The sequence below is a fragment of the Bradysia coprophila genome, unplaced genomic scaffold (assembly GCF_014529535.1).
Source record: "Bradysia coprophila strain Holo2 unplaced genomic scaffold, BU_Bcop_v1 contig_494, whole genome shotgun sequence".
Classification (NCBI taxonomy): domain Eukaryota; kingdom Metazoa; phylum Arthropoda; class Insecta; order Diptera; family Sciaridae; genus Bradysia; species Bradysia coprophila.
This window is the reverse complement of record NW_023503746.1, coordinates 159,859-172,573: the sequence shown is the minus strand read 5'-3', so window position 1 is coordinate 172,573 and position 12,715 is coordinate 159,859.

Below are 12,715 nucleotides of genomic sequence, written 5' to 3'. Positions count from 1 at the left end.
AATAGCATTAATAGATATATAAATAATACTTGACGACGACGATAAGATAAGAATCAACGAACAGAAAGAGAAAGAGAAAAAAACCAAAAATTATTTCATATTCATAGATTGGACTGGGGTCTGATTGCGTTCGCAGACCTACTATAGATAAAAGGATTAATTGAAGATTATTGGAAGGTAATAAATTGATTGTAGACATACATCGATTTTGGGTTTTTATCGACGAATATTTGAAGTGGACTCAACTCAAATAATAATGATGGTGCCAACCGCAATGGTTATCTTATCGTTGCCTAATATAAAAATTTTCGAGTGTTTTTTTCGTCTTTCTTTCGGTGGAATATTTGTAAATTTTTAATAATCGCAATTCGATCTTATGAAGATGTGAATGGGTATATATAAGTCTGGAGATAATCAATGAATATTATCGAAATGCAAACAATGAAATGTTCAAGATTGCCGAGAAGTGTGGAAGTTGCATGAAATAATGAATGGACGCGATAATTTATCAGATTGACGTAAGAATTGAATCAATTTTATCGGAATTATTCACTGTGTCGTGTTCATTTCTCTTAATTGACATTTCATCTACGTGATCAAAGTCACAACGCTGAGTCGATTTGCAGTGTAATCATCATGTGAATATGATCAAAAATCCATCAAAATCATGACGTACGACCTATTAGAAATTGTCAGTCTTTAAAACCTTTTTAAACCAGCAACCGTTTCGCCACATCCGATGGTCATTTGATAAGTTTTCGGATTCAATACGAAGGGTTGTACTGAGCCGGTCCAATTTTTGAAGGAGACGAAGTATCATCCTTTATTAGCTTAAGTTCTCAATAATGAGCTAAGTATATGAAGTAGTTTTTAAGTTCTAGAGCTTATTAAAGTAATCAATGTCAAGAAATCAAACTTGAATCTCAAATATTTCGTTTTGTTGTACTAATTTTCGAAGCTTCCCCGACACCCCTTGCTTTAGAAAGCTTCTTCTTCCTTTTCAGTCTGTTTCTATCCACTACTGGATGTAGGCCCACGCAATTCTCTTCCATTCCGAACGATCCGTTGCCACTTGTTGCCAATTTGTGCTTGCAATTCACTTTATACCAGTATTCCATCACTCTGGTGGTCTACCTCTAGGTCGTGTTTTAGGTGGTTTCCAGTTCATGATCTTTTTGGTCCAACGTTCGTCCGTTCCATGGCTCTCTGTCCTACTTTCAGTTTATTCCCGGACGCTTTCGTTAATGTCAACGTTTCCGAATCATATGTCAGCACGGGTATGACACACGTATCGAACACTTTATGTTTGAGACTATTGTTCATTTTGCTTTTTGAAATTAGCTTGAGTTTTCAGAATGCTGTAACTTAGAAACTACTTACTCTATCAAGCTTATTTTTAAAATATCAGTTTAAAATTGGACTAGATCCGTACACCTCCTTCTTATCCAGACCGGAATGACCATCCATCGTAACAATTAAATCTGTTACTTCTTTTCTTCAATCTATCGCCTGAATTTTCACACAAATTCTCTTACTTCATTTGTTTTAACATGAATTTCACTATAATTTCACAGATAACATTAACCAGAGGCCATCACCTATTTCGAATATTGATAACTGACCTGAATAGATCTATTGACTCTAACTCGACTTAAGGCCTTATCATTCCAACTCTACCAGCCAGCGCTGTTATTGACTGTCGATCTCGTGTGCTTCTGAGATTTGACTTGTGAGCTTTTCATTTATTTTTTTACGACAGTCACAATTGATAATTGATAATTGAACAGTCACCGATAAAATCTACATGGAAAGAAGGGATACACGGAGTCGCATAACGCTCTGATGATAGTCGAGTCTATCATAATAACGCTATTGTGGGACTGTGTATTTGAGTGCTATAATTGGGGCTCGGGCTAGGGAACACCTTTTGCATTAATTTAGTATTCAATGACCCGATAAATGCGACGATACTTCAATATAGAACCTTCCATCCAACTTAATGTATACCAAAAGAAAATCCTATTCCGTACACACACAAAAAATTACTTAGACTACACGTATAATGTTTGGATAACACATAATCGTCTGTCTTAAATTCAACATAAATAAATAACCATTATCCACCATTGATAAAATGTTAAAGCGCTTAAATGCTAAAAACAACAAGCAATATGAAGTACCTAAGTGGGAAAAAGGCGATGTGGAACGAAACGAAGAGATAGAGGAGAGAAAAAAAAGCACTCACAATATAAATACATAAATTGTGTGTATAGATATAATATAAGAGGGCATGTTAAATTGTAATCAAACATGCCGCACACATTTTAATTTTTCGCGTTTATGCTTAATAAACATGTACATTTTATGCATGCATATGGCCCTAATCTCTCCACCCCATCGTGTCCATTATTTATATTGTATATTGTGAAACACTATAGACGAGAGAGCCCCCATACCATCCGCACAGTCGTTTCATTTTCCATGATACCGAAATTGTGTACGTCCATATATATGTGTGTATAATCGATGCGTGTTCAGAGCACACACAATGTGTACATCTATAACCCTACACAGCAAAACTCATCCATAAATAAATATAGAAAATCTTCTCGATCCCAACTGAGGACGCATATATATTATGTGCATCTATATAGCTATATACAAGTGTGAAGTGAAAAAAAACCGTATACCGAAAACATGACATAAATGGTTTGCACAAACGAGACAAAAAACCTTGTCGTATTATGGATATAAATATATATATACTGGAGTTACCAAGGGAGCAACGTAAACAAAACAACACGGCATTTGTGAGCGTCGTCTCTCGTTGTTGGGTGATCTGGCAATGAGGGGTTTTTCGGTTAAAGTGAGACAATAACGTCTGAGTTTGCTGAGGGAATAAGGCAGACAAAGTTGGAATAGCAAAAGAAAAATACATTTCCTACGGTGTAAACAGTGTACACACCACAGGGTTGACTTATCGCGAGAATGGATGTTTGCGGAATGAATATATGTTGGAAAATCGAAATATTTTATTCAATGGAATGAATTTTAAATAAATAAATCTCCCCGAAACCTGACAGTATGGTGTACGTTAAAAAAGGCCTCTTTTCATTCAATTCAAATTTAATTTTTTGTTGTTTTTTCCCCGTACCACCTACCAAGTTCGAACTTTCAGCAGAACAAAAATGCTCTTTAATATGCGTTCCTAATATTATCTATTTACGAAGAATGAATCGAAGTACAAAAACAGAAATCTTTTTTTTTTTTTTCATTTTTTCCAATTTTTATATTTGTAGTTTCCCATTGTTTAACCCCTGCAAAGCCATCAAAAACGATTTTCTAGTGAACGATAAAGACAACGAATACACGAGAAAGTCGTTGCAAGAACCAAGACAACAAACACATCGCATATACAACCATAATATATAATACGAAACATGAAATATATTTTCAGAAACTGAAAATACTCTACAGTCCACGTGGACATAGATACGAATTACATTAAGTCTCAACTCGATTGGTAGGTATATATCATTGAACGTAAAAGCATTTTTCTATATACACTGACATTGTGTATAACAGCCATTTTTCTAGTACACAAAAAAATGAAGCATTAGCGAGAAGAAGATAGTGACATCACGGAGTTTGGCAGCCGAGTGAGATGAATGTTCACATTTTTAATATACGAAAAAAAAGTAGACGAAATTCTTTATACAAAAGAGTATGCATAGCTATATGTAAGTAGATATATATGACTGGAATAAATGTGTACGTCTATACATTGTACGTATATACATACCGAGAGATATCATACGTATGATACTTAAATCCGAACCAATAAAAAGTGAATAAAAAGGCATGTTCACATGGGATGAATAGTTATAGTTTTAAGACATTGTTAATAGCTTCAAACTATGTATTTAAGTTAAATTGATTGCCAATCGTTTTTCTAGTGGTAGTCGCCAGTCGCAGTTTTTTTTGGCGGCAACGCCTAAGAGAGAGGTTTTTTTTCTTCTTCGTTCACTTCAAAGCATCGAAATTAAATATTATTTTTAGCTCTCGATGTACATTACATTAAAATAATTAAATTATCGTTTCAACAAATTGACTTTTAGAAACACGCACCCAACTAATTACTGTAAATTAAATTTTCCCATAGCATTCAATCAATATTGCTCGGTGTGTGTAGTAATGAAGGCCTTTTCATGTTTTTTTTTACCTCTAACTTAATTTGTCGTTAAGTTTGTGTGTGCACACCTTGAACGCGTTGGGTAATAAAGAGAGAAAAAATTAGCATGCAAATTTCACCAGAGGGATGTTTCACAAATAACGTAATGGTAAGCCGTTTATTGCAGCATATAAAATGGTTGATTTTTGTATAAGGGGAGAGGGCTGGTGAATGTTTATTTATAAGATACGTACGGCACAAGAACTTTAGACAGAAAGATTGGAAATCGTAACCAGCTAGATGCAATATATATTATGCACCTGTTGCCAAAATTGGTATTTTGACGTGTAGGAGATTATTGCCCTAGCCGAAGGCGTGGGCCATAATGCCTACACGTCAAAATAACAGTTTGGCAATAGGTGCATATCATATTTTATCTGTCGAGAACAGATATATAAACAAAAACTCCCTAGAGGGATAAGCTCGAGATTATCGTTCTAGACAGATAAATCATATTTACTCACTAAGCCCCGGGAAATGAGTCAATAATACATTGACATGAACGCTAAAACGTCAGTGGATGCGTGTAGCAGTAGTAGACCGTATAAACCTTAGACGAATTATATTTAATTAGAATTTTTGGTATTTTTACCGTTACACGCTTTAGCAACGGACTATTACAGTAGATATGAGGAAAGTCTTCAAATGTGCGTTACAATTTGGCAACGGGCTGAGGATACATACATAACGCTCGGGACGAGGGCAACTACGAATAAATCATCAAAACCTCCTTTTCTAACTTTAATTTCGGGCAACAGCTAGGATAATAAAACAAAATTGATTTAGTCTTTATTGTTGATTGAAGATCCCGTGTAGATCAAACGTTGCGTCCTTAACCAGGATGTTTGGGATTACTGAAAATACCCCCACCTGAAATGACTACAGATAAATTGCTAAATGAACACAAGAAAAACGACGAAAACAAACAGAGAAATCGATTCTCTTCCCTCCCACGGCTCACGTTAAGTGAATTTTGAGACAGAATTGCTGTTTCGACCTCAGGTACTGACATCGGTCACTGGCCAGCGTGGTCTGACCATATTCAGTCGCTATGTCAATACCATTCACAAGACAGCATAAAATCGCAACGTTGACGATTTTATTTTGAAAAAGTTGCCATTAAAAATGGAAATTCGGATCAAAGGGATGGCTGCTTTAAAAACTTCACCGCACAAATTCGCAGCAAAAAAACATCGAGAAAATTCACAAAATTCAACAAATTCGAACCGTAAACGAAACAAACAACAAAACTCAGCAGTGCCATACTCACGATTGCAACCAAATTCTTCTCCAATGATCCAAGTTCTTCAATGAAACGCCAAATTCCATTCATCACCACACGAAAATCAGTTAATTCAAACACCAAAACATTGTTGGACACATTTGACTATTTGATTTCCATTTTCCAGAAGCAATTTCGATAACATTGTACTGCAAGACTTTCCTCATATCTACTGCAATAGTCCATTGCTGAAGCGTAACGATAAAAATACCGAAAATTCTAATTGTAATAATTCGTCTAAGGTATAAACATGCACAACCAGTTTTGTTTCAGTGAATCAGCTGAAGCGAATGTCGGCTGAAATTTGATTGCCCTTTACTGCAATTGTTCAGTTGTCGAAATGTTGTATCAGTTGTATCTCGCGACTAATGAAGTAGAAGATTTCGAACTAATCAGATGGTAAGTTAAACAAAAGACGTAATAGATTCAATGATCATACGGTCATTCGCTTATTTCAATAGAGAGATCATAACATCGCATCGGTCAGTCAGTGAAATTATCTTTCGTTGTTCGTCTGCATGCACCATTAATACTTGTTACAAAAAACGGAAAATCGTAACAAAACTTGCAATCGAACACGAAAACATACACTACACCTCTGCAGAAAAACCCATTCCAATTCGTGGCAACGGGAAAAAAATTCACGCTTCTTTTGCAGGGAAAGGTTTGTTGTTGAACGAAAGATGAACGATGTTATGGCCCAGTGTGTATGTTGTTGCCGAAAAAAAACTGTATGAATTATTCAATGTCGTTTTATCAGTATTTTTATGCTCAACGTGCTGTTTTTTTACGTATTTTATTTTCGTATTATTTATAACAGTTTCACCTGCTTCATTTTGAACTTAAGTGGTTTCACCATACAAGATATTTTTTTTCTGTTCTGTTCCATATTAAATCAACAACGAGTATTATAACATTTTAAGGTTATTGAGAATCTTATTTTTTCTCTTTTGATATTTTTTTATATATTTTCCCATATATATTGATTGACTGGTTATTAAAACATTTTTTTTTCCTTCATTATATATAGGTACTCATAAGTATGCACCTACCTTAAGAAATATTTTTATATTGATTTAGATTAACAACTTGTGTGTGCGTTGCTTTTTTTAAATGCACACAGCATTATCTAATCGTTAATAATATTAAATTTCTTTTAATTTTCTTGATATTTATGTCACGTCTTAAGTGAGTTCAATTTCCGTAATGCTATACCTTTTGTAGTTGTTTTTAGGAATCATTCGTGCGTTTTAAATTAGTAATTCTTGCAGATAGAATACAATATATCATACATGCTTGTATGGTGTGTTGAGACACTGCAGGAATGTGGACGTTTCGTTTATATAGCTACATGGGTAGACACCCGTAATACGCTTATAAGGACAAAGCGTAGCTGATAGCATCGTATTCGTAAGAAAATTAATTTTAATTACAGAATAAGATGACGGTAATTATTCGAGAACATTGTTCTTCGCGTTATTAAGTAGCTAGTTTTATGGTGACAACGATTCGCTAAAATTGGTATTCAGCGGATCTTTTAGGCTTCAAGGTTGATCCGGGTGAAAATGGTTTAGTATGTGTTATATGGTAAGCTCTTTGAATCGCACTGTCATTCTGTTATACTGTTAGCGAAAATCGCAATTTTCGATCAACTGATGAATATTATATGTTATCGTCAACGAACTGTGACAAATTAAGGGATGAGTTTCTGTTAGGTGACATCGTTTCTGCTTTCTGCATTGTTAAAATCGATCCATCCCTTAGACAGATTATACATAGACGGTATTCGTACGATAAAATGTGTCATTTCGGATGAGATACACATTTCGTACGATTTTAACCCAATACGCGTTGGCGCTTTTAATAATTCAAATTAAGTGAGCAAACGCTTACCAATAAATATTTCGTATTTCATGTTGGGACCACAGATTTTACGTAATTTTGTTCGAATTACTATTACATCCACCCCCAGCAAGTAATGACCTCGACCTCAAACAGCGGCGATGGAAATTTTACTGTCATTGCCACCGCTAGATCTGTTCGTGCAACAGGAAGCCGAGTTGATAGTGTATCGGCTGTACAAAGGAGGTAATTGGGTAGAGCAAGATCGAGATTTTGGTCATGCGAATGATTTGACGCGACTCAAGAAATAGTTAAGCGAAGTAGAAATGCCGGAAGACACCATGTAGGCATGTTTTCGTTTTGAAAGAAACTTTAAGACTTGTCTGCCAAAGAGGTCTGACTGGGAATTGGGTATGCCGCCAATAGAGGCAGGTGTACACAGATAGATCGAAAACGAAAGAAGGAACGGGTTCGGGAGTATACTCAGAGGATCTGGATTATACAATATCCATACCTTTGAGTGTATATACCACCGTTTTTCAGGCGGAAGTAGTCGCTATTTGATAAAGTTCAAGAGAGATGCTACGAGATGGATCATGAATAAAAAGATTCTGATCTGTTCCAGTGCCTCGAAATGCTAGAAACCCTGTCAAGAGACAACGAGGTCATATTGACCTGGGTGCCAGTGCCAGCCCTTTTAAGGAAATTAAATTTCCAAAAATTCTCAAATTTTTCCATCACTTTTCGTCATTTCATCTAAAAACACAATTGTGTACAGTACACAGTTGTACAACAGATTGCATCGTAAATGTTGTTTTTACTGCCTTTTTAGTTGTTTTTCATGTCTTTGAGCTTAACTGATTACTTCGGAATGAGATCTGACAGAAAACAAAATTTGGAAATTTTAATAATTTTTGTGAAATTTTGGAAATTTTTGGAAATTAAATTCCTTAAAATAGGCCCTGGGTATATTGGGCCCTGGGATTTCAGGCCTGCCGTGAGTAGGTACGCAGGTCTGATCAAATCTTTGGTGAGGGACAGGACTAAACTATGTCATCAGGAAAGATGGGATTCGCTTGCGACCTGTAGAAAGTCAAAAGAATTTTTGGCGGGATGCAATGCAAAGAACACAAAATTTCTGTTGAATCTCGGTAGAGAAAATTTGCGAGTGCTGGTTGGAATCCTAACAGGACACAACAGTTTGGGTTATCGGAAAAATAACACGGCCCAACAAGCTTTGGCCTCAGTGTTTTTGATTTGTGTAGTTTAATCATGCGATAAATGTTCAATTTTTCTGTTCAGCATTTGAAAATTTAATTGTAATATGATTGTAAACGACAAATCGATGTTTTCCAATAAGAACCAACCAACCAACCCCAACATTTATATATAAAACCAAATGAAGTAAAAGATTTTGGATTAAACTGTAGAAATAGTAGATTATATTGGATGATGCCAAAGCAATTCATTACATAAGGCAACAAGTTTGTAATAAAAGCTAACTGACAAGTGTGTTTTTTGATTAACAAACTTTCGTTAACTGACTTTTCGATGAACGTAGGGTTTTATATATCCGAGTACATTTGTCGTAAAAGAGTTACTGAAGCTCAAAAATTCATGGATTAGTTTTCGAGTATCACAAAGTTGTTTCCGAAGTTATGAAATACGTAGCAGTACGCAATGTAATCTGGTTTATTGACGGTCCCATGCTAAAGTTGATTATAACAAAAGAATTTACGAAAAATGAACCGAAAGTATTCTGCATGTAATGGATAATTTTCGCAGGCGGCAAACTACTATGTAATGGTCAACTTTCGTTGGCAATAAATACTTGAAACAGCGACTTGAACAACAGAATTAACACATTCTATTTAATGAATATACCGTCACGTCACACGCTTGTGGTTTAAAGCTCTTCAAATAGTTACAAAAGGAGAAGCAATCCAAAAATGCATTAACCTCACCTGTGAAATTTCGACACAAGTGTGACCTTCTACACTCAGCTCCTACTTCCATTAAAAATGGTATGAATCAGAGAAGTACTTAACTTTTGTTTTGAGATAATCACTTTCATTATCCGAAACAATATCCGTCGTCTGCGTCGTCTGGCATTTAAAACTAATTTGAGTTCATTTACTTCGGTAGCAAGATTACCTAACCATACGAATAGAATGCATTAATGTACAGCTCAGCATTTAATACCATAAAATCGAGTAATCATAATATGTCAAAAAACATTTCTGTAATAAAACCGCATAATAACATCAGATAAACAACAATGCATAAAACGTTTCCGGATATATCATTTTAATATTCTGCTTGCAAATCCAATTCAACAATATTTTATCGATTCATAAGTAATGTATGGTAGCATGAGCATCCAGACAAACATTATAACATCTCATTATGTTTCATAACCATGTAATTTATTATTATAGCAACACACGTTGATATCAATTTCAACATATGTTTCATTACTGGTATACATATAGATGTGTGTGCGTAGTATATAGCTCTCTGCAAATCAATATAGGTATTCCGTGTTACCATTTAATTCGAATTGATTGATTATTAAAATAGAACTAATGCTTTTTCAAATAATACTAGTGTCTTCCTGTATAAGGGTTGTCCGTACAGTGAGCGATATACTTGCACCTTTGTGTCAGATGCGGATATATAACTGTTATCTATAGCAATAACAAAATAGTAAACGATGAACTCTAGCCAACGTTATCTTTTATAACAAAGAGTTTGTTAAAACTAATGAAGTAAAAGATTTCCTATCAATGTTTGATCGAAAGAAGTAGTAGATTATACTACTGATATATTTGCCGTCTTTGAAATGTTACGTATTATCGCTTATTTTTCATCAGGTATTGGATAACGAAATGATTAACTTAGATGACAAGCTGTAAGTTATGCGTTTACGTCAACACCAATTCAATGCTGCACAAGTTCGAGTCTGATTTAGCTTTAAATAAAAATTAGTTTTGGTTGTAGTCGAACTGGTCATCTGAGAAAAGTGAGCACTGAGCAGCTTAAAGAAATTGCCATAAACTGCTCAGAACTGGTCAAATTGCTACAACAAAATTTATTTTCTTTTGAAAGCTAACATATTCGTGGTCGTTATTTTGGTCGTACATTTTTGTAAATGAATTTTGGCGGACAGATATCATTAAAAGTAAACTAAAATCCATTATTTAAAAAACGCCCAAATGTATGCTTTCCAGCAAATCATCGATGTCTCTTATGTTGGCAAATTTTCCACATTATGATGCTGAGTTGCATAAAGGTTCCAAAATTTGACCATTTGCTTGAAATTCTGAACACATTCGTGATTCGTTATTGCGGTCGAACATTTTTCGAAAAGGATTCTGATGAAATGTAGACTACAATTTTAGCTAAGTACCGATGTCTCTTAAGATGTCTCTGTTGCATAAATCGTTGTATGAATCTTGGTGTAATTTATTATACTTAAACAGCCTCGATGAAGCGGGTAATAGTGGCAGAGTCGTTTTGTCGTTGCGTCATATTGCGACAAAGTGGTTCAACGAAAAAGTGACAGTTGTGAAAATTCTAAATTAATTTTTTTTGTTTTGATGTGGTTGATTGTGATGATTTTTCGTTTTGTGTGTGAAAAAGTGTGCAAAATTATGATTTTATTATATTAATTATTGATTAATAATGTGCCACCCGTGACAGTGTTCTCATAAATAATAAAATCGGTGTTAAATGTTTTCAAAAACGAAAAATTCCATGGCCAATGTTCTCGTTCTCATAAACATTAAAATTGGTTTTATGTGAATAGATCCAAAGTACGTTGTACTCGATGCCATAAATAACCATTCTCAGTTACGAAACGAGTACTTTTCGAGTGTCATTGTAATGACAAAATGTTGCTTTTTCGAAACATGCTACATGCTAGGGAGAAATTAAATTTGACATTGAAGTTTGATTTTCAACGAAATGTTCAAGAAGTTTACTTCTTGAACGCATCGCCCGAGGAAAAAGATGATATGATGGATGAGTTGAACCAATTGTTGCCGGGCATTAAGCAAATTGATGCAGCGTCATTCCAGTTGTTGGGCGCCCCGGTTTTGAATGATGGTATTGAAGCTGCCCTCTCGTCCGGTTTGAACTCGGTCAAAACATTGTGTCGACGGCTCCCACTTCTAGATATTCACCTGGCACTCCGTGTTTTGAGATGCTAAGGTTCCAATACTTGCTCCGTACCAGCCCTACATTTTTGTTCGAAGACCGGCTTACAGAAATTGATGATTTTTACCGACTGACACTGGAAACGATAACGATAACAAACAACAAGATAAGCGACACATCCTGGATTCAAGCCACCCTACCAATGGCCTTAGCGGGTCTGGGAATAAGGAGCATAGTGGCACTAGCGCACCCGGCGTACTTTTCATCGGTATTCCAATCTGAATCGTTGTCGGACCTCATTTTGGCTAAATCGAACCTCAAGGTTGTGAATATGGAGTTTTGTGCTTTGGTCGAAGAATATCCTGCCGACTGGACCCCTACGTCGATAGAATCTAAAAGAGTCCAGAGTTCCTGGGACAACCTACGGTGCACTACAATTTTCAAGGAGTTGTTTTCGCTGAGTGGTCCAATTGACCGTGCTCGGCTGCTGGCGTCATCATCAAACTTTTCTTCTAAGTGGCTCCAAGCGGTCCCATCGCACCAATTAGGCCTCCTGCTTGACAATGACTCCGCCAGGATCGCAATTGCCTTACGATTAGGTAACAAGGATTGTGAGCCTCACCGGTGTGCGTGTGGTGAACTGGTAGGTGCCAACGGATATCACGCGTTAACTTGCAATAAGACCAAAGGTAAATACGTGCAGCATGCTGAAATCAACAAAAAAAATTCGATGGCATTTGCCGCAGCGGGCTTCCCCAACAACCGCGAGCCTTACGGTCTTTCTCGCCGCGATGGTAAACGTCCGGATGGCATCACTTATTACCCGTGGAACCGTGGAAGAGCGTTGATCTGGGACGCGACGGGGGTGAACCTCCTCATATCCAGACATGACCTCCGTCAAATGTGGTTCAGCTGCTGATCTTGCCGAGCGTTCAAAGCACAATGATTATATCGGCCTAAAGCAACAATACATATTCACTCCTCTCGTTTTTGAAACCTTCAGTGCGATCGGTCCGGAGACTGAAATTTTCATCAAGAGGTTGGGCAAGAATATGAAGGATCAGACCGGTGAGCCAAGATCGCGTGATTTCTTACTTCAACGAATCTCGATAGCGATACAAAGGGGAAATGCGATTAGTGTGCGATGCACTTTCTGTGATAATAGTGATACTAGCCGTAATGTTTTTCTGTGATTGGCATTT